The sequence below is a fragment of the Triturus cristatus genome, chromosome 5_2, assembly GCF_964204655.1.
Source record: "Triturus cristatus chromosome 5_2, aTriCri1.1, whole genome shotgun sequence".
In the NCBI taxonomy this organism is placed as follows: domain Eukaryota; kingdom Metazoa; phylum Chordata; class Amphibia; order Caudata; family Salamandridae; genus Triturus; species Triturus cristatus.
The window spans coordinates 335376797-335396984 of record NC_140588.1 but is presented as its reverse complement, the minus strand read 5'-3'; the positions used below and the strand labels follow the sequence as shown (position 1 = coordinate 335396984).

The 20188-nt window shown below is 44.3% G+C and overlaps 1 protein-coding gene across 4 annotated transcripts in view; it reads right to left on the bottom strand.

Moving 5' to 3' along the window:
• RNF182 (ring finger protein 182) overlaps positions 1 to 20188 on the bottom strand; it is a 385936-nt gene that overhangs the window by 74269 nt on the left and 291479 nt on the right. The window contains exon 1 of one of the 4 annotated variants that reach the window (XM_085606601.1): positions 19850 to 19958. The exons of the other annotated variants lie outside the window; for them this stretch is intronic. The gene's annotated coding sequence lies outside the window, so the exon portion shown is untranslated. Of the gene's footprint in view, positions 1 to 19849; positions 19959 to 20188 lie in introns of those variants that run through there. 4 annotated transcript variants of the gene reach the window in all.

Sequence of the window (20188 nt, the reverse complement as noted above, 5' to 3'; positions counted from 1 at the left end):
TTTTTGATGGTGGAATCTTGGTTCCGGTCGAAATGGAGATTGAGGTCTCCTAATATAGTGAAGTTTGCTGAGCTCACCACAAGGGTGTTCGCCACTTCAAGAAGAGCATCGATGAATGTGGACGTAGGTCCGGGGAATCGGTAGATGTACAACCCGGAAAGGGAGAAGTGAGGGCCCGCCGTAATCTTAAAGCGAGCACTTTCGCAGCTCGAGATGTTTTCTTTAGTAAAGGAGCAGAGAAATTGCTTTTTATAGATGACGGCAATGCCGCCACCTCTGGTGTCTCTGTTTATCGATTTCATAAGGTAATTATCTGGGAGCGTGAGGTTAGAGACACTAGTTATGTCGTCATGGAGCCAGGTTTCGCAGATGAAAAGAATGTCAGGCTTCTCTTCGAGTAGGAGACTATTAACCTCTGGGTGGTGTTTATAGAGAGACCTAACATTTAGATGTAAGATGGTGAGAGGGGTTTGTTTAAGCGCAGCTTGGAGATGCCTAAGTAGACTAGGGCTGGGAGTGGAAAAATGACAGGACTTACATTGAAGGCATGTCTGTCCAAGATGTCCGGATATCGTCTCGCAGCTCTTTCCAGGGTTCAGGGCAACAAGGCGTTCTCTATCATAGTGGTAGGCTTCCCGTGTAATTTGGCCAGGGGGACAGGCGAGAGGCGATGTCTTGGCGATGACGGGCGCAGACGGGCTTGCCTTCGGCGCGCATACGGCGCGCCCGCTGCGCCCGTCCGCTGCGCGTACGGTGATGGCACATGTTTATTAAGGAGGTGAAGAGGGGCGGGGGGCGTGGCCTAAAGTGGGCGTGGCCTCGCCGTCAATGGCGGCAGGGAATGTTTTGGGCTCGAGTCTGCCTCCGCACTGAATCCGCTATGAGGTAGCTTCAGTGACAGGCAGCAGAGTCCAGAAGACTTGTCTTGCCCCGGGCGCTGGCGACCCATGCTACATCGCTGCCTAATTGTCCCTTCAACTATACCTAAAGCCATAGAACGCATTAAATACATTCCACCAGTAACTAGTCCTTTCTAGTGCGGATTAATTGGCCTGACGTTTTAGCCAATCCTCCATTCTTGATTGGACAACCAATTCAGAACAACAAATGCGTTCCTGCAAAATAAGCAGTGGACGTAAAGACTATTTCAAAGTCACAACTCTCTGTACTTGCTAATGACCCTAAAAGAGCCAACAATTCACTTCTGATTTCTCGAACACTTTCTAAAATTATATAACCTGCTGGGTTGCTAGAACAGGTAGAGTCATGTACAGTATTTAAATGTGGGAAAATTCACTGGGGATTCTTGACTTTATGATGACCAAGATGAGAGCCTGGATGCCTCACTGGACCTGCGTCTGGAGCCTGGATGCCTCTCTGGACCTGCGTCTGGAGCCTGGATGCCTTGCTAGACCTGCGTCTGGAGCCTGGATGCCTCGCTGGACCTGCGCCTGGAGCCTGGAGTGGGATGCGGAGGAGCTGTGGTGTCGATGAGCCGTGGTGGAAGACATTGAGGTGCGGCGATCGTCTGTACCTGGTGGTGAAGTCTGGCAGGTCGCATGGAGACAAGTTGCTGACCTGTGTGAGAAGACCGCCTTGAGCCCCTTGGAGCTGTGAATGGTAGAGGCGCTCCTGCGCACCAAAGTAGGGAGGTCTGCATCGCATACTACGATCCACCACTACACCAGGGTGGGCGGAGGGATTACCAACGGTGGGCGGCGCCTCTCTGCATCACAGGCCAGATGATGTTGCGCTGACCGGACCCTGTGGAGGGAGAGGCCTCTGAGCTGCGCCGAACTTGTGTGGCTGAAGCGATGCAACTTCATGCCTAAGGGGGCCCTGCTGCATCAACTGCATCCGAAGGTTCACCAGCGGACTTGTCGGAGACTGCTGTACCCTAGCTTGTGAAATCCCACCTGGCTGAGGCTGCTGCTGGCTGAGTCACAGATTTGGAGAGAGTGCAGCGGATTGCGCCACAGTGTCAATGTCCAGGTAAGGAGAAGGTGGGACGCATAGCGGAGGAGATCCGGGGGTCGAGTCACCCAGGCCTAGCACCTGTAGATGACGCAACCCCAGTGGCGGCTCATCCACTATGGCGGAAGAGCGTCGCTCCACTGCTTCTAAGCAGTGCAAGAAGAGGAAAAATCATCACATGATGATAACTTCCTGAAGTAATCGTGCTATGGTTCCTTTGCGGGTGGGAGGGTGGGTAGTGCTGCTCCACTCACAGAGCAGGGCAGGGGCGGAGTGGCATGCCCACTCAAGTGCGCAATGACTGTTCGGTCGGCCCACTCTGGCCACCCAAAGCAGTCATGTGCACTTTTTCGCAAAGCAAGTTGCATTACAGCCTGCATGGAGAACATGCCCACCCCTCCAGCCTCTGGCTGGACGCCTTGTCACGATGCCAATGACCAATCCCAACACCGCATTGCAGCGTTGTGATTGGCTTAGGGGAGGGAGCCTGACTGCCTACTTCCTGTTCCTGGAAGCAGACTCAGGAGAGCAGGAGCAACGAAGACACGGGACCCGGCCTCTCTCATTTAAATATTTAAAACACTCGCTCACACACCCCCGTGTCCACGCCCCATCCAGTGTCCTTTCCGGCGTTTCCCACCTCCCAGCTGTCTAGTCCCCCGCAGCACTTATCAATGACGGCTGCTGTGTGACCATGCGCAGCAGGCGTACCACTGGTGTGCCAAAGGTATATATGAAGTTACAACGCATACCATTACATCGCACTCCATTACAATGCATACTAGGCATATTGCAACAGTAGGGAAGGTGTTGGATAGCTGAGATGTAAATATTACTATTACCACTTCAGTGAGTGCAACCCTAAAACTAACCCTTGCACCCCTAAGCAAACCCTGACCCCTAAAAATTCTTCTTTGTGTCCCCAAAACACACCCTAAAAATCATATTTGCCCCTAATGCATACCCCAATTTTCATAATTTACCCCAAAACACACCCCAAATTTCAAATTTTACCCCATAATACACCCCAAATTTAATCTCCGACACCCGAAACCCATACCCACCCCAAAACCTAAAAATACCCCATTACTGTCCTCACAATGCGTTGTAATGGAATGCGATGTAAAGGCACCTGCGTTGTTGGAGTTGCGTTGTAAAGGCATTACGATGTAATGCCTGCATTGTGATGGGCGTCTCCTGTGCCAAAGGCAAGCCCGTCTGCGTCCGTCTGCCCCTGGACCGCGCTCAGCACCAAAGACCATTCCTCTCGGACACTCCACCGCTACGGCTCCAGCACCCTCCTCGTCATCAACCCTGGATGCCACATCGCCTGCCAGGACCAACATCAGCCCCCGACCGGACATTCCCATCGCCATCACTGACGGCTACTAAATCACCCACAAGGACTACCCCGACCGTCCAGGAGGAGGCATTGCCATCACCTACAGAAGCACACTCCGACTGACCACACACTCTAATGACACAACGGTGCCAATGGAATACCTGAAATTCCAGATCCGAAATAACCCCAACCCCATCCTCTGCGGCACCCTCGTCTCCAGGCCCCACGGGCCATGGACCCCCATTCTCCTATACCATTGTAGACCTTATTGCACCCTAGGCTCTCCCAGCCACCGACGACATCCTACTCGGTGAACTCAAGTTCCACCTGGACAACCCCAGTGACCAGAACACCACCCCCTCCTGGGGAAGCTCCCCAACATCAGACTCAAGCAGCTAAACACCGCAGCAAGCCACATAGCAGAACACACGGTCGAACACGTCTTCTCCGCCAGCAGGAACTTCAACTACAGCCACACCACCAAACTCTCCTGGACCGACCATCATTGTATACATCACGTCTTCACCGTACACCACCGCCATCATTGCCCCCCTCACAGCTGGATCAAGGCCCCCGAAGAACGTCTCGCCAACTCCCTCAGCACCACCACTACGCCAGCGCTTACAGAAGATGACACTGCAGCATGCAACCGCCACCGATGAATCTCCAACTGCGCCGACACCCTGGCACCCCTCAATGACGGCGCTGCATCAGTACCTTATGCCTGCCTCATGGCAGGTGCAAGGGTGAGGCAGTGCCACAGGGATAGGCTGGCCCCATGCATTGCTGGAGTTGCATCATGGTTGTGATTCGACTGCAGCAATGCGTGACTTTAGCGCAGACAGATACGTCCGAATTCCAGACGTATACGTTATTACTTACATCATGGAGCACTGTCCAGTGAATACAGCGCACTGTGGTGTCGCAAAAAGGGGGTAGTGAAAAGTGTTGCAATGCTGTCTTGTCGCAGCGCTGCAACACTTTTCATGACTGAGGCCCAGGAATGTGCACTATATTATTGATGGTGCGCATTCCACCCTGTAGTTTTGTCTCAGGGCAGTGCAGCAACATTGCTTGCAGCGCTGCCCAGCACCAAAGCCTGCTGAAATGGGGCCCCAAGGCTTATCTCCTTTTTTAAGACCAGCTATTTTCTGGTCTTAAAAAACTGCCTCGACTTCAGTTAGCAGCAGTTTTTTTGGGTGTTCCAAACTTCAAGAATCCCCTTGTACATATCGTAAAGTGTGGTTAGTGGCCATTTTTGCATGGGAACACCTCCCTTGCATGTCATTATCGCTAAAGGAAGAGGAAATGGACGTTTTTGTCCAAAAACTGCTGCAAACAGAGGTTAGCGGTAGCTTGTACATATGGTGATAAAAATGCTGCAAAACCGTCAGAAAAGTGCCACTAACACGGTGTTAACTCCTTGTACATATGCCCCAGAGTGAGTTTTTCAGGGAGTGGGTGGATGCTGAGCAATTCCATAATACAACCTTTTTGGTTCAGTGCAGAGCCACAGTGGATATTTATTAGTGGTATTTCAGGACTATTTAATTGTGGTATTTCAGGACTACTTATTAGTGGTTTTTCAGGACTAGTTGGCACAGGATGATTGTCAGAAATTGGGTTATTGGATGAGGGAGGTGAAATCCTACTCAAGTAACAACCACAATCCTTGTCAAGGTGAACAACAAAAAGTCACTACATTAACCTGTGCTTAACTCCATGGCAGCTTGGCAACCACTTAGAGGTGATGTGTAAAGTTTTTATGCAGCACTCAAATGGTACTAAAGTGAAAGCACAACACAAGAAAACTCCAACACCAATTTAGAAAAGCAGAGTCATCTTTAATGAATAAAATGACACCAAAATGACAAGAATCCAATCAGTAGAAGTGGAGAAATGCAATTTAAAGATTTTAGCAAAAACTGAGCTTAGATTGTAAATACCTCCAATTACAGTTATCTGGTTGCATTGGACCGGGCCAAAGTCACAGGTTTAGGCCAAACGCAATGGACCAAGTGTGGCCCACTGAGATAGTACCTTGTGTCTCTGGAATCAAGAAATTCCTGTTGGCCTCCACCGTGCTGCATCAAAGAGCCTATGAACAGGGGCTGCGATGTGTGGTCCTCAGTCGAGATGTGTCGCGCTGGGTCAGTGCTGTTGAAGCCGTCAAACAGGAGCTGCGATGCTTAGCATCAAGATTCCTTGCTCTGTCGTGTCAATGAAGCCTCCCGTCTGGGGAGACTTGCATCGCAATGGGTCGGTCTGGTGAAGCCGACGCTCAGGAGCTGTGATGTGGGGTCCAGCTTCAAGAGGCAATTCGAGGTATCAGTTCTGATGAAGCCACTGGCCTGGAGCTGGCGATGTAAGTACTTGCACTTGGATGTGTCACACTGCTTCACTTCCAATTAAGCCGCTGATCCGGAGCCTGTTGTGTCCCTGTAGCTTAGAAGGCCAGTAGACTGGGTTCATGTCCTGTCCTTCTTGTGGACTCTGCAGGACCAGGAGTCTTCAGACAGTGGGTATGAGCCAAATCGTCAGCTATTTCTAGAATCTTAGCTTGCCTACCAATTAGGCCTGTATGTCAATAGGTAGTTAAAGTGCTGATGAATCATTACCTGATTGTTTCAAAAGGGGAACAATCAAGATGACAAAGATATCAAAGTTTTAGAGCTATTTAGACATAGAGAATTTGAAGCATCTAAGATGTGAATGGAAATGGCTAGCGTTAGATGCAAACATCAAGTATGAGGAAGTCAGAAAATTAAATTATTTTCATGCTGCCCAGAAGTAGTTTCATTATTATACTCTTCGTATTCCCTGTGCAGGAGCTTTGGGTGTTATGTTGTCAGCAGGTCAATTATATTTAAATTCATTTGCCCAGTAACTTTAACACTTTTCTTAGGGAAATACTCCTGAGATTGCAACCAATTGATTATGGCACCAAACATTCCTAGCTGCATTGAATCCTTCTGCATCACCAAATGTGAACACCAAAAATAAACTCTTCCCCCTCTCACAACGTTTCTCATGCTACCCTCCCCAGTACTCCAAAGATCTGAATGCCCGTAAAGGGGAAAAAAGAAAATTGGAAATAACAATAATGCAACTTGTAACCCAGAAACACTCCAAGACCTAAAAAATCATAAATATGCTGCACTACTCACTTAAGTAAACTACATTAAGAATCAGGTGAAAGTGTCTGCGAACTGGTCAAAATTGCCCTTCAAAAAAATAAAAATAAAGATCTGTTGCATATCTTGGCATACAAACTAATATCAACAAATGTGCTACCATTACCAATAATATCAACAACTTTTTATCTAAGAAAATATAGAAAATCCACATAGTCCTCAAATCTAACTCTCTAAAATCATCATCCTGTGAGTACTGGAAAAGAATCACAACTACATTTTCTCACTTCAGCCTACTGCTCTCTCACTAATGCAAAATATTGCATCCACTAAGTTGATGTCTTACACCAATGATTGCATCCCCTAGCCCTGATAAAAGCAGCGGACAAAATATCAATCCTGAAATTCTCAAAATGATCTTCTTGTCACTAGAAGAGGACATATATCTCTTCTAACTAAAATATGGACCAATCCCTCCCCCACCTCAAGCCCCTCAAGGCCATAACCCTGATCCTTGTGATCCAGACAATTTAACACCAGTATCCAAGCTTCACTTTCTTGGGAAAATGATATAGCAAGTTGCCCACATCTCCATCAATTTACTGAATATCTTCTAATCAGGGTTAGATCCCAAATGTAGTAAGGAACTGCAGCACTCCAGATTCTGGACAGAATTCTAGATTAATATAACCTTTTTCTAGTGGTTCTTCTTAAGCTCCTGTCGGTGTATGATACCCTTTGATCATAACAATCTACTAAGCATTATTTTCCCGAGGATGTGAATGAAAGGGAATGTTATAAACTGAGTCCAGTTCTCCCTTACATCAAGATGTTATTTTGTAAAAGTGGACTAACTGAGTTCCTCCACACTTCCACTTAATTGAAGCATCCCAAATGGCTGAATTATCTTGCCTTACTTATTCAACATATACAAGGAACCTTTAGGCAAAATGATCACAAGATCTTAACATTCTCATGTACCAATATGCTGATGCTTCTCACATATTCACCTGAGTCTCCATTTCTTTAAGAATAACTGGTTTTAAAAACCCACCTATTGGCCCTCATCCTCAGGACTAGGGTGTTACTTAGAATCGCGAGTGAGGTGGAGGTCTGAGCGCCATATTTAAAGGTTCCTGCAGCGTCTACAAGGATCATTTCATGAAAAGCACTAATGCTAGTGCAGTAGGAGAAGTTTGGGCAAAACTGGATGCCAGGCGGACCACAAGGCTGTGGTGGCTCACTCAGCAAATAATCCCCTAAGCGGGGTTCAGTTTTTAAAAATAAAAAAACAAAAAAACAATGGGCTTGCTATGCATGAAGTTCATGGGGGCTTTTTATTTTTTTTACTTTTGCTGTCTTGGACTGCCATGCATCACATGGTGGGTTTGGCAAGGAAAATCTGCTTTGGGGGGCTTATCCTATATAGGGTGAACCTCCTGACTCTGCAAATGTCCCAGCCTTGTGGTGGATGGACTGCTGTGAAGGAGTAGCCAAAGGTGGAGTGCGCAGAAGCTTCACAGGTGGTCACTTAGCAGTTCGCCCACCTCTAGATGAGGTGGGGCAACCACAAGGTTGGTGCAGCCAGAGCCTTGCCGATTTAATGATTTGGGAATTCCCTCTGCGCCAAACTCTAAATGACACCCTCAGTTCTTTTATTTATTTGATTGGTCTAAGTATTGAGCTGCAGCTTTTTTACTGCTTGTGAAAGAAGTATGCATTTTGTTTTCTGAATGTGAGCTCTTAATGCATTTGTGTGGTCTTCTGATTGCATCCCTTTCATATATCTTCCTCCCTTATTCCCCTTACTATATTTTACTGTACTCCAGTAACCTTTGTGAATTCTATTTATGATTGCGTTTGAATGAAAGTGTGGTCTCTCTTTATAGTTTAAAATACTTACAGCGAATGCACAAAGTATCTTAGAAATCTATAACAGTCATAGTTTTTCAAGAGTGCCTGTACCCAGAAAATTTGCACATACAGAACCGTCACTTCGGACACAGTTCTACATGAATAAGTCATGCGGTAGTACCTTGGCACTTTTTTGTTTGTTTCCACAATAACAACCATAGCATAACGTTAGTCAATTGAAATTCTTTATCAAAATGTAGGACAAAAATACTGTTGACTTGAATTCAGTCGAACTAACCTGCACATGACAGTATCTTGGAGATAAGGGACATCAATTCCAATTCCAATGACACCGACAATTCCAACAATGGCAGACACACAATACTTTTGGATACTCTGAGGCTCGTTCGATGGGTTACATGGCATATACCCAAAATACAACATATCATTTACCTTGTCTTTGTCCACTTGTTGGCTACCCACCACTTGAATGTGCTCTTTGTCTAGTGGCGTAGTGGACTAATGCATCCACTGCAGTGATCTGTGTTCAACCTCATGGTCTCAGGTTCAAAACCTGGTGGGTCCACTCAGCCTTTCAACCATTTGAGGTTGGTAAAATGAGTACCATTGAGTTGGGTAACAATAAACATCTGTTAGTCAGCGCATTGAGACCCATGGGTGATAAGTGTGTTTACAAATACATGTTATGTTTGTGACCAGGTTGGACCACTTGATACTAATTGTGGAGTGGATCCAATACACCGCAAGTCCGCAAGTATCAATGCTTGTCACAAAGGTCTGCATATAGTATAGAGGAAATTTGATTGCACTCCACCTTGAATTACAACACCACCTTCATCACAACAGCCATATCAAAGCTGTACTACTTTGCCACATGACAAAGTTGTTAATCAACATGTGTACATCCATCTGCTTCCACGAGCTGCTCTCTTCTGAGGAGAGAATTGTCAACTGGTGGTTCATCATTTGATTTGGGAAGGTGAACTTGTGACAAGGCCGACAGAGCATAGTTTACATAGAAGAATCATTGGTATAGAAGTTACTCTGTTGAGGTTCAGTAAACCTTTAGAGAAAACACTATGATCTGCCTCGACGCTGCTAAAGTCGCATTTATTATATCTCATCTTTCAGAGCTCCTAATTTGCCACATGAACTCTTTTCAGTGATGAGAACTTAATGTCTCCCAATGGCTGTTCTTCCAACATCAGGCTGTCTCAATGTCTCTGGGATGGTCTGGTCTCCTTCTTTATACAGAAAGTTTGTATCATCTATGGTGTCATCAAAGGCCCTCTTCCAGCAGGGCAGGGTACGGATGATCTGGAACTTATGGCGGCTCAGCTTGATTGCAGTATTGGCTCTGATGACCCTTGCTGACGTTAATCTAGCAATCGTCAGGTTAAGGTGAGGTTAAAGTCTAGCTCCCTTGACAATCCTTTCCCCGCTGTCATCTAGCATGACCAGGCCCTTTCTAATAATTTTCCTATGTGAAACCTGTGAACACTTTGCTTGTCATAGGAATAGATCCAGAGGTCTATTACAAAGTACTTGTTAATGCCCTGAGAAACAAAACTGAGATGGACACACATGATTTACACAACTCCAGTCCCAACACATTTTGCCTGTCTTTGCCAAGATATTCTGGCAAAATGGCTTCTTGAAACCACAGGAGCCTTAGAATGGTCCCAGGCAATATTTTGGGCCAAACACAATACCAAAGCGGTCCTGGGGCCTCCTCGGATGAGCTCCAAACCATGAGAAATCAGGGCATTCAGGCAGGCCTGCTTCTTCTGGGCCTGTTTTTCTTGATAATACGCTATTAATGTACCTGGTGTAGACTCCCACGATTCAGTCCAGGCAGGGACGGCACAGCTCTTCATCCTTGTGAAACTGACACATTCAGTTGGCTAATAATAACACCTATTGTTAAATGTGCCTCGAGACAATTCAGTTTCTTTGGAATGTGACATTTAAATGAACTGTAAATCTGAACTCTCCTCCTTGTAACTTTCTTTACTTGGTAAAATATCTGATTTATTGTACTTCTTGCTCAGACCTGTGCATAGTCTCCATGTCACAAGCTGGAGACCTGGCAAGAATGATTAAGCCCTTCCATCTTTCTCTAGTAGATAACTTTAGTTCAAATAATCTGAGTAATACTAACACCTATCCTTCACCAGGAGATCCTCCATTTTGTGGTGTGTGCTTATAATTGGTGAATATGTCTTATTCTTAAATTCCACGCACTATGTTTTGGAAGTAGTTAACCAGCCTGATGGATAATGCCCCTAAAGCAAAGATATATGTGTAGGTAGCCTGCAGGTCACAGATTATGTCTGGGTAGAAATACCCAAGGTATTCATCTTTCTATAGTTACTGGAATTAGTAACTTCGGTTTGGGAAATTATACCATCTATTACAAGCACTAGGATACTTTCTAGGGGCGCGATTGACAAAGGTAAACTAATACGAAAGTCTATCTTTAAGACTCTCCCTATTCACAAAGGGCATTTATGAGTAGTAAATTTAGACTTAAGTCTCAGTTAAACTTAAGTTTTGGTCTTAAATTTAACTGAGACCAAAACTTAAGCGAAACTGAGTTAAAAGTCTGACTTTACTACTCGGAAATGCCTTTTGTGAATACCGAAAGTAAAAAAGTTAGACTTTCGTCTCAGTTTACCTTTGTGAGTCGGCCCCTAGGATTATAATTTGATATGTGCAAGTTTCACACAGATGTTTGCAGCAGGTACTCAAGCCAGACAGCTGTTTTAAAGCTTTATTTGTTTGAAAATAAGGGATATGACCTTGGTGGACGTTGGAGTAGAGCTATAGTATTTGGAGCTCCTCCTCATCCTGTGAAAACCCACACATTCTTTCGCATCATAACAGACAGAAACAAATTGCTCTAAACCATTGTCGAAAGATTGAATTCAAATCCAAAGCTGACAACCATGAAAACAAGCATTGCCAAAACCAATGAATCTGGAGTTGGCTTTCACCTTTTGGCTTTGTCAATCTTTGTGAATGGGTTTTATAAAACTGTACCAATGTATTAGTTAGTGTGTCTAAATGCACATTGTACAAGAGTGGCATGCCATCACTCATAAAGAGGTAAGCAGTGGGCTGGCGCTGTGCCCGATGCTGTACTCCATGGTGGGCAGAGCCAAAATGGGAATGGCACACTGATAGAGCAGTGGATGAAGAGAGCTGGCTGAATGCCCATTTAAGTTTATATACTTGTGCTGAGTCATTGTTTGATAAATTTAGGCCTGGCTCTGGAGGCTGACTGATTTCTAGAAATGGTTATACAGCTAATTACATTGTGCCTGTGCTTCTGGTGTTTTTGATCAGGTCAGTGCTGCTGTTCTCAATCGTCTCCCTTACTTGTATGGCATACACTCCTGGGGTATGGAATTCCACTGTCCTCAGTTTCTACTCATTCCGGTTCTTGCATCGCTGCAGATGTTGGTTCCCTATACAGTGGCTCATGCCACCCCCTACACAACCTCTCTTACTTTCTACTCATCTCCTTCTGCAGAAAGGTTCTTTCTTTGGGCAGGGTCATTGGGGTCTCGTTGTGCACATCCATATGCATTTAACACATACCCCAGATCCTCAAGTCTACAAGGGTATTTACCAATACAATGTTTCCCATCTATCAACCAATCAGGTTATTTGTAAAGTGCAGCTACTTACCCGTAAGGGTCTCAAAGCACTGGGCGGTGGGGGAGTTTTCTTGTTCTGCTCCTATATTAAATGACACACATTCCTCGTTCTTGTGACTAGTGACACAGCGCTCCTCTTCTACTCATCAGGTCACACAACTTCCTTCTCTGCCTGCCATCATCGTGACTAACACTTTGGACTAGTTCCAATTTGCTCTCCAGACCTCTTTCTCCTATGTTATCCCGCATCATGTTCCTCTGTCTCACAAAAGCAGTCACCCAACAAGCAAGGCTGTGTTTACATCACGTCTATAGAATGGTACACTCAAAGTCAGTCTATTACTGTCCTGCCTTCAGTTTTCCATCCAATTCCTGCACCCAGATCGCATGCTAAATGTCCAAAAGGACAGGATTACAGTCAGTAACAAGCTGAAAAGGGTCGGTGGGAGGAGGTGTGGGCAGGCGGCAATACTGTCAGATGGGACACACATTTTGATGTGTTGTGTTTAGGACTATGCAGTGCAAGGGGCTTTGCTGGGACTTTTCAGTGCATGTGTGGGGCTTTCATTAAAGACCCAAAGTTTGGAGATATGCTGAACTGTTGCTTCTAGTAACAATCACAACGGTGTTTTTTCTTGCCTTTTTGTGGTTGTGTAGTCTCTGGGAGCTGGGGATGCCGAGATCTTGTCCGGATTCTTCTGACTCCTGTGGACTATGCACTTGTTGTGCAATACTCCTAATTTTGCCATGTGCGCTTTCTGTGAACTGAGGCGGTTTTGACAGCTAGGGTCGTTCTGTGCTATACTGTTGCCATATTAAACATTTGCACATTGCTCATATTTTTGTTTGCAGATCTAGTGTTTTGGCATCTTGAGTAAGTTACACCATAAAATAAGCCGAAAAGCGTGTCAAGAAAGGTGCAAACGATCGAGTTGGACTCAAACATGCAATGGAGTTACTTTAACGACAGAACATAATGCGAAGTGTAGCGAGCGGGCAAGATATAGTAACCTCTAATACAACAAACAACCATGAATTGCGCTCTGCACTCTAACTACCGAAATAATAATGGGGGGTTGAGATTTGTTAGTAAAATTCCATATACAGGGCACCTTTTAATTTGATCCATTACTCTTACTTCCATTGGTCAGATTCATAGGAGAGGGGTGCGTAGCTGATCACAGCTCAAACACAGCGTGCCTTGGATAGGACAGAAGTGAGGAGCAGTTACTGGGGTGAGGTGGGCGGTACTGTGCGGAGTGAGGCACTGGGGTGACAAGCGACGGGGACGGCGAACGGCTGAACCTGCATTTGCAGCGGGAGGAAGAGAGGAGGTTTAGCGACTGACTATTGGTGGAAAGAACACGGACTAGTCTGCAGCGTCCCGCGAGTTGTGCACGCGCGGCGGCAAAAGTGAAAGCAGCTGCAGCATCGCACGCTGGGGAGAGCTCTTTTTCAAAGCACATACTCGTGTTTGTGGCGCGCCGCTGCGCACTCCCGCAAGCTGTATGCCGCCACAAGCACGAGTATGTGCTTTGAAAAAGAGCTGAACGACGGCTAAAGGTCCTCCTATGCAGCGCATGCGCGCTGTGTAGGTTAGACCTAAAAATTAGCAGGTTAAAGTGTAGTGTAGCCCAAAACTTTCAAGACTAACGCAAAAAAACACAGTTGGACAGAAAAAAGTTATCGTCCGTACCTCCTAAGCAACCCATGGCTATCCGGGGAGGGCAACTCCATGTACATTCATAAAAACTGGAAAAGATGAAAAGGTGGTGAATGGAGTTGATTGTTTCTGATGCCACCGAACAACAATTCAGTGTTAATAATACTCTTGGTTTGATCAAACCAACCCATGAAAGTTCACTGTACACTAGATGAAAACAGATGACACTTTTGTCAACATTTAACCCCTCCTAGCCTGGACTGCTAATTGTGAACCTGTCATTTTGAGACCTCAACAAAGACAGTTTTCTGAAATACCCTAATAGAATAAATCAAAGCAAATTTATGTTGTGTTTCTCGCAATGCTCTGTTCTTTTGATGGAAGGCGCTTAGGTTGGCTTGGCAACCGATGAACACATTTTCCATTTCTGTGAGTCTGAAATTGAAACTGTCAATCATGTGTTGTTAATTTGTCGTGATTTAATGTTTGCTAGATACACTTTTATGAGACAGCTATTTTACACCTACCTCTTGATGCTGCTTCATAACTAGTCTTTATTGATTTATTCTTCCACCCGAGCACACAAAGATAATGAACAAAAGTGCATTAAAGTGTAGCAATATTGAATGAATAACTGCACTGAAAGCAAGGCTATAAAACAGAAAAAAACTCAATCTGATTGAAGATTGGGGCTAAAGAGGCTCTAGGGCAATGTGTGTACAATAGGTCTGCTACACATCAAATCATGAGTATACCAACAGTGCCATACATCACAATATTTATTGCCTCCGATAAATTCCGATCTTCAGGGTAAGTATTTTTATCTGGTGCAATTACCAAGCCTGTTTGTGGCTACTAATTTCACACCATTGAACGCTCAATTCCTATTTGCAAAAAAAATTCTGGATAAGCAAGTCCATATAAAGAACTAATGTAAGAGATATGACAAGCGTCGACCCATTCAAAATGTGTTTGCTGCTCTAAAGTAGCGTCTTAATCCCGATTTGAGTCAGAAGAGACATCACATTTTTAATTTACACTCTAAAGCTTCTTAAAGAGGTGACAATGCCCTCTCCAGCTGGCCTGTACTTTTTACAATATACCAAGCTTTCTTAGGCCACTCTTTTTCTATGCAAACATTTTACATGCAGCCCAGTCTAGCCTGCATGCAGCTCTGCAAGGGCATTGGATTGATTGATGTTTTTTAATGGAGGGTCCACTGACTCCCGTCGCTGCAAGGGAGGGACGGGGTGTGTGGGGGTTGTGATGGCACTGCTGCTTTTTTTGGGGTTGCTTGCTGCTACTAGGTACATCGGAGTGGGCCCACGCCGCAGTATGTCTAGGCGGCCTCTTGCTAAGGCCTCTTTTGTTTTCCCCAGGTCACGATTGCTGCCTCTTATTAAATTGCCATTACTGGATGGGAGATTGTTGCAGCCGATGCCAGAGACATTTGAAGGCATGGGCAATGTGGGCTCTAGCCCAGGGCTCCAGCCTATCAGGGGGCCCCCTGACAGAACCAGCTCTGTTCAGTTTTTAAAAGGGGACCTCGAAACGGGTCCCTATCGGGCTCTGTTTTGCGTGCTCATACTGCTCACTTCTCACTAGTGGAGAAGTTACGGCATGACGTCATGCCAGGTGAGCGTTGTAGGGTAAAGGAAATCCTTTAATGAGAGTCACTTTCTCTCTGGATTTCTCTTCTGTTTTTAAAATGCAGGAGCAGCAACGTCGTGGTGTCACCGGGGCTTTAATTGGCAGCCATTTCAATATTATATACAACAAGCCATAGTTGTTGCATATTTATCTTATGCAACTGAAAACCATTGACAAAGCCAATAGTCCTGACTTGCTGTAGGTATGGTGTTACTTGTATCATATATCTGGATGCAATTACAGAAAAAGCAAAATACAAGTCAGGCGGCACACTATGCTAAGCACAGAATTTTAGCTTATGTGTTTTTAAGTCACGCCCTTAATTACATCGGCCACGCCCCTTTGAGAGACCTTCCCCCCCCCCCGTTTTTTCATCTCACTTAAAGCCCTGTGTATGTCTATTACATTTCGTAGAGAAATGTTGTGTTTATGTTTCATGCAACATCCAAAAACTAGTTGCTTTTGGATCAAATCATGACCTCACATATGGGAAATGGGAGTGTTTCACAGAGAGTATTTGAAATAACATTAGCAAGCAGCTGCTATGTTACAATACTGAAAATACACATCACTGTCCCTGAATATTACATGTAAACACATATAGAATTTGGACAAGTGGGTCTGCGCTCTGTCAATGTCTTGGTCAAAGAGGGCATGAAAGAGCTGAAATAGAATCATAAATTCAAAACTGTTCCTTACAGGGCCCCCCAAAATATGCATGGCACAGGGCCCTGAAAATCCTTAGGATGTCCCTGGTACCGCCAGCTGCGAAAATGATGGCGCCAATTACCACGTGTGCTGGCACGTCCAGGCCCATGGAAAAGACCTTTTGTGTACAAAGTTCAGCAAAAAAACTAATTATAGCAAAGCTACAGAATGTTTAAACTCTGCATAAATGTTTCTGAGGTTAAATGAAATGCTACAGGCACTGTACACCAGTTCTCTTTGTAATAAAAGTGTGCTCACATCACATTCCCTCAATGTGAAATATGACTTTAGGGAAAGAGCAACATGATGCAGAAACGGACTCTACATCTACAGATGTACTTCATCCACACATCTCTTAGTAAATAAAGGTTGATGAATCGTGAATTGCCCAAAATCCACAGAATTCAGAATTGGTTAAACCCACAAAGCCTTTTCTAAATGGGAGCTTGAGGTCGGTGGGTGTGTGACATGGGGTGTGGGCAGTAAGGCGTTTATTTTAATATGTACTACACTACTCTAACATGTAAGAGAAATTGGCAGTCTTCAGAAGTACCACACACTAGTGATTGTCTAACTTCCTCTTTTGTAGACTTCCTAATGTGAAAATAGCAATTTTTTTTGTTTCATGTCACCAAGAATGCTACAACCAGATGAGCAGCGTAAAAAGGCCTAAATTATAATTAAATGCATTTTAAAAAAAAAAGTATTTATCATTCACATGGGAGGTCATAATTTCCATCTCCTACGGTATTTACCAGAAAACTCACGAGAAATAAGTGCGATGAACTTGGGCACTCCTAAGGGAGTAACAGAATGTAAATAATGTTAGCTCAGCATAGTGTCTTAGAATCCTGAGGTCAAGTGGGTGGTAATGATGGAACACAACACTGCCTGGCTTCCTTAAATTTGAAATACACTCCAGGTATTTTTCTCGGCAGTTGCCATTAATGATGACAATCATTTCCATAGAGCTGCTGGGACATTTTCAAGTTACTGTCCATCAATATAAATTCTAATTCAGACCATACATAGTTGTTCTTTGTTCTTCAGTGATTGGCAGTTCCGGAGCCAACAGGACCGCTCTTTGGCATTGTTCTGATTGCTGTCTCAGTTAAATAATCTGCTCTTGACAATCTTACAAATGGAGTCGTTTTATATGTTAAGAGTGCTTTCTCATTAGAACTTTGAGCAAGACAATATAGAGGCATTTCATTAAATGTTGGAGGTTTCAAATCAAAATATACCAGATTTTTGGGCAGTGGGGCAAAGTGGTAGGTGGTGGGCCGGGTGGCCGGGTGGGGCTCTCCATGTACTTTGCAGGGGGTCCCTTCAAGTTTCATTATGCCACTGGTGGAAAAAATAACACCCAAATACCAAGGCACTTATAATCAATGCTAAGACACTTCATATGATATGTGCTTACACATATTGCTGATTTGTGTTGGAGAGATGTCAACTAACAAACTTAATTTAGGATTACAAATTCGCCTAGGATCCATTGCATTCTGCAGTTTTACCTCACGAGTTGGCTACTATAGTCCACTTCAAGTCCATACAGAAGTATCAGCATTTTAAAGATTACAACTCCTGCAGTTACTTCCTTCCTTGAGTTTACGTTTAAAAGTACGAACTTTTGTCCACTAAAAATGTAAGAGTATTTTTGTGGCACAAAGGCATGCTGAAGGGCAAAACGAACTGAAATGATACATTCAAGTGCCATACCAATTGAATCCCGCAAACATTTTGATGTAATTAGAAGAAAGCTTTGTGGATGTTGTTACAAGCATGAATGATGCTTTCTATTCATGTGATCGATGCCCGAGTGCAGTTATAAAGCAGTTTGCCACTCTTCTAGGTTCTTATACAAATTAGTTTGTATCAATGTTTCTTTTTATAGAAGCATTAGCCTTGGTGTAGTTACTATTAATAAAACCTATCATAAAAGCCACTGACCTTTGCAATTACAGACCTACATCACTGCTCCCATTCCTAGATACGATATTAGAAAAATTGTCTCTAACTAGTCACAAAAATGCCTGTAACAGAATCATTTCCTGGACTGCCATCTGCCCAAAGCACAGTTCTTGGGTAACTTGTGTTCAGATTCAGGGAGTTTGGGGCCTGGCATTATGGACTTGATTGCTCCCATGAGGAGCAGGGTCAAGACTAATTTGCATATGGTTGGGTACAAACTGAGGTGGCTTGGTGGGCATAAGTCTGATGGGATGGAATGCTGCTCCAGACAATTGACAGTGGTTTGACTTATGTCAAGCATTCCTCCAATCACCTTTAGTGTGCTTGATTTTAACGCCAAGAGTATACCCTGACATGGGTCTCATGCTCACTGTGCCAATGGAACAAAGCTACACCCAACTGAGGAGTCTAAATTTCCATACTGGAGGATATTGGCTGTGCTTAATTTGTAAAAGAAAGAGTGCCTGTGCTGAGGCTCTGCTCTGAAAGCCTGTGGCAGGTGCAATTAAATGTCAGCATGCTGAATACCAAGGCTGGTAGTCTTAAATTTCCTTCATGCCTCTTTAATCCACTACCAGATACTCCCTGCACCTTTAGCTTACTCTTGAAGGTTCCTGCTTTCTCCCTTTCTAATGGTTTTTCGGTCTTCTTCCTCCTCCATCTTACTGATCTGTTTTTTTTCTCTCTTTTACTCTTGGGAAATGTCTGATGTGGAAAAATAAGTGCTGTTCCCCAAAAATAAGTGCTGGTGGCCCACCCGCAACCAATGGTTCAAATTAAGCACTGAGTATTGGTGTCACATGAATCGTTCTACAATGGCAAAGCTGCTTTCTAGAAGAGAGATATCAATCTGTGGTTTTCCCTCCAATAAGCAAATCTAAGATTATTCATTTGTGAGCTCAACCAAGGTTCCGTCTTATTACCACATCTGTTTAATATCTATATGCGCCCCTTGGCACTTCACGAGATCACTGTATGTTTCTATATGTACGCTCCTGATACACAGTTCATTTTCAGGCTGACAAACTAGAACGAATCCATAACATCTTCTGTTTCGTGTCTAAAAGATTGTGTACTGTACAATAGATGGTAGATGCCCAGGAACTTTATTTAACTTAATCCCTCCAATGATACAAAATGCTGGCTCTGCGGAGTGCCACAAGCACATTTTCTTCACTTGGCTTGGGAATGTTGATCTATTGCTAACTTCTGGGCTGGGGTCTTCCGGCACATAGAGGACATCACAGGGAACAGCCTACTGCACATTTCCCTGGTGGCGCTGCTGGGATACTCACGTAACATACCGAACACAGGGAGATGTCTCTCGGCGCTACTGCTCCTGCTGGCAAAGAGACGTGTGGCAATGCACTGGGGGAAACCAATGCCACAGGCCATAAAATCCTGGGCCAAGGATGTCACATACTGTAGAGAACAGCTGACAGGTTACTGGGAACTTATACCAGCCTGATCCCGCCCCAAAGACATATGGTCCCCGTTCACATACTGGCGTAGGTCCCTAGATGGTGCCGCCTTATAACAGACATCAGTTCAATCACAGCAATAATGGACACAACAAGGTATTGCCATGCGAGTAGTCTGTTTATTGTCATTGCTGTTTGGTAGTTACCAAATGTCTAAGAACTACGTATCACTGCATTGAGGTATATTCAATTGTAATTCGGTCAGAAACTGAAACAGTTGTCAAGTGTCTGTTGGCGGATTAATGTGCACAATGTATATCATAAATTGTCGAAGCACTAATGGTATTAAAAGTACGGCATTTGTTGTTGAGGTTTGTTAATAAATGTAAAAAAAACAATAAAAATAAAAAATAAAAAACTTAATCCAAAAGAGAATTACTGCTTACCTCGGAAAGACCGTGCCTATCTGAGTTCTTTGACTCGTCCTTAGAAATGGGTTCTTGCCCTGTCCTGCAAGATCTGTGCGCACTTTGGGCACCAGCATTAGTAATCTTGTCTCACTAAAAGATCAATCAGAAAAACTCACTGAAACCTGATAGCTGGTGGTCTTAAAAAATCCTCTTTCTTTTGAAGATCAATTTTACATCCCCATTACGAATGTTCTTGGATTACTGGAATGCATTTTATCTGTACTCACTCAACACCATAATACATCAAATGCAATTCAATCAGATTTCAGGTGAGTGGCTTATTACAAAATCTTTAATAAGTGATCATTACAAAAT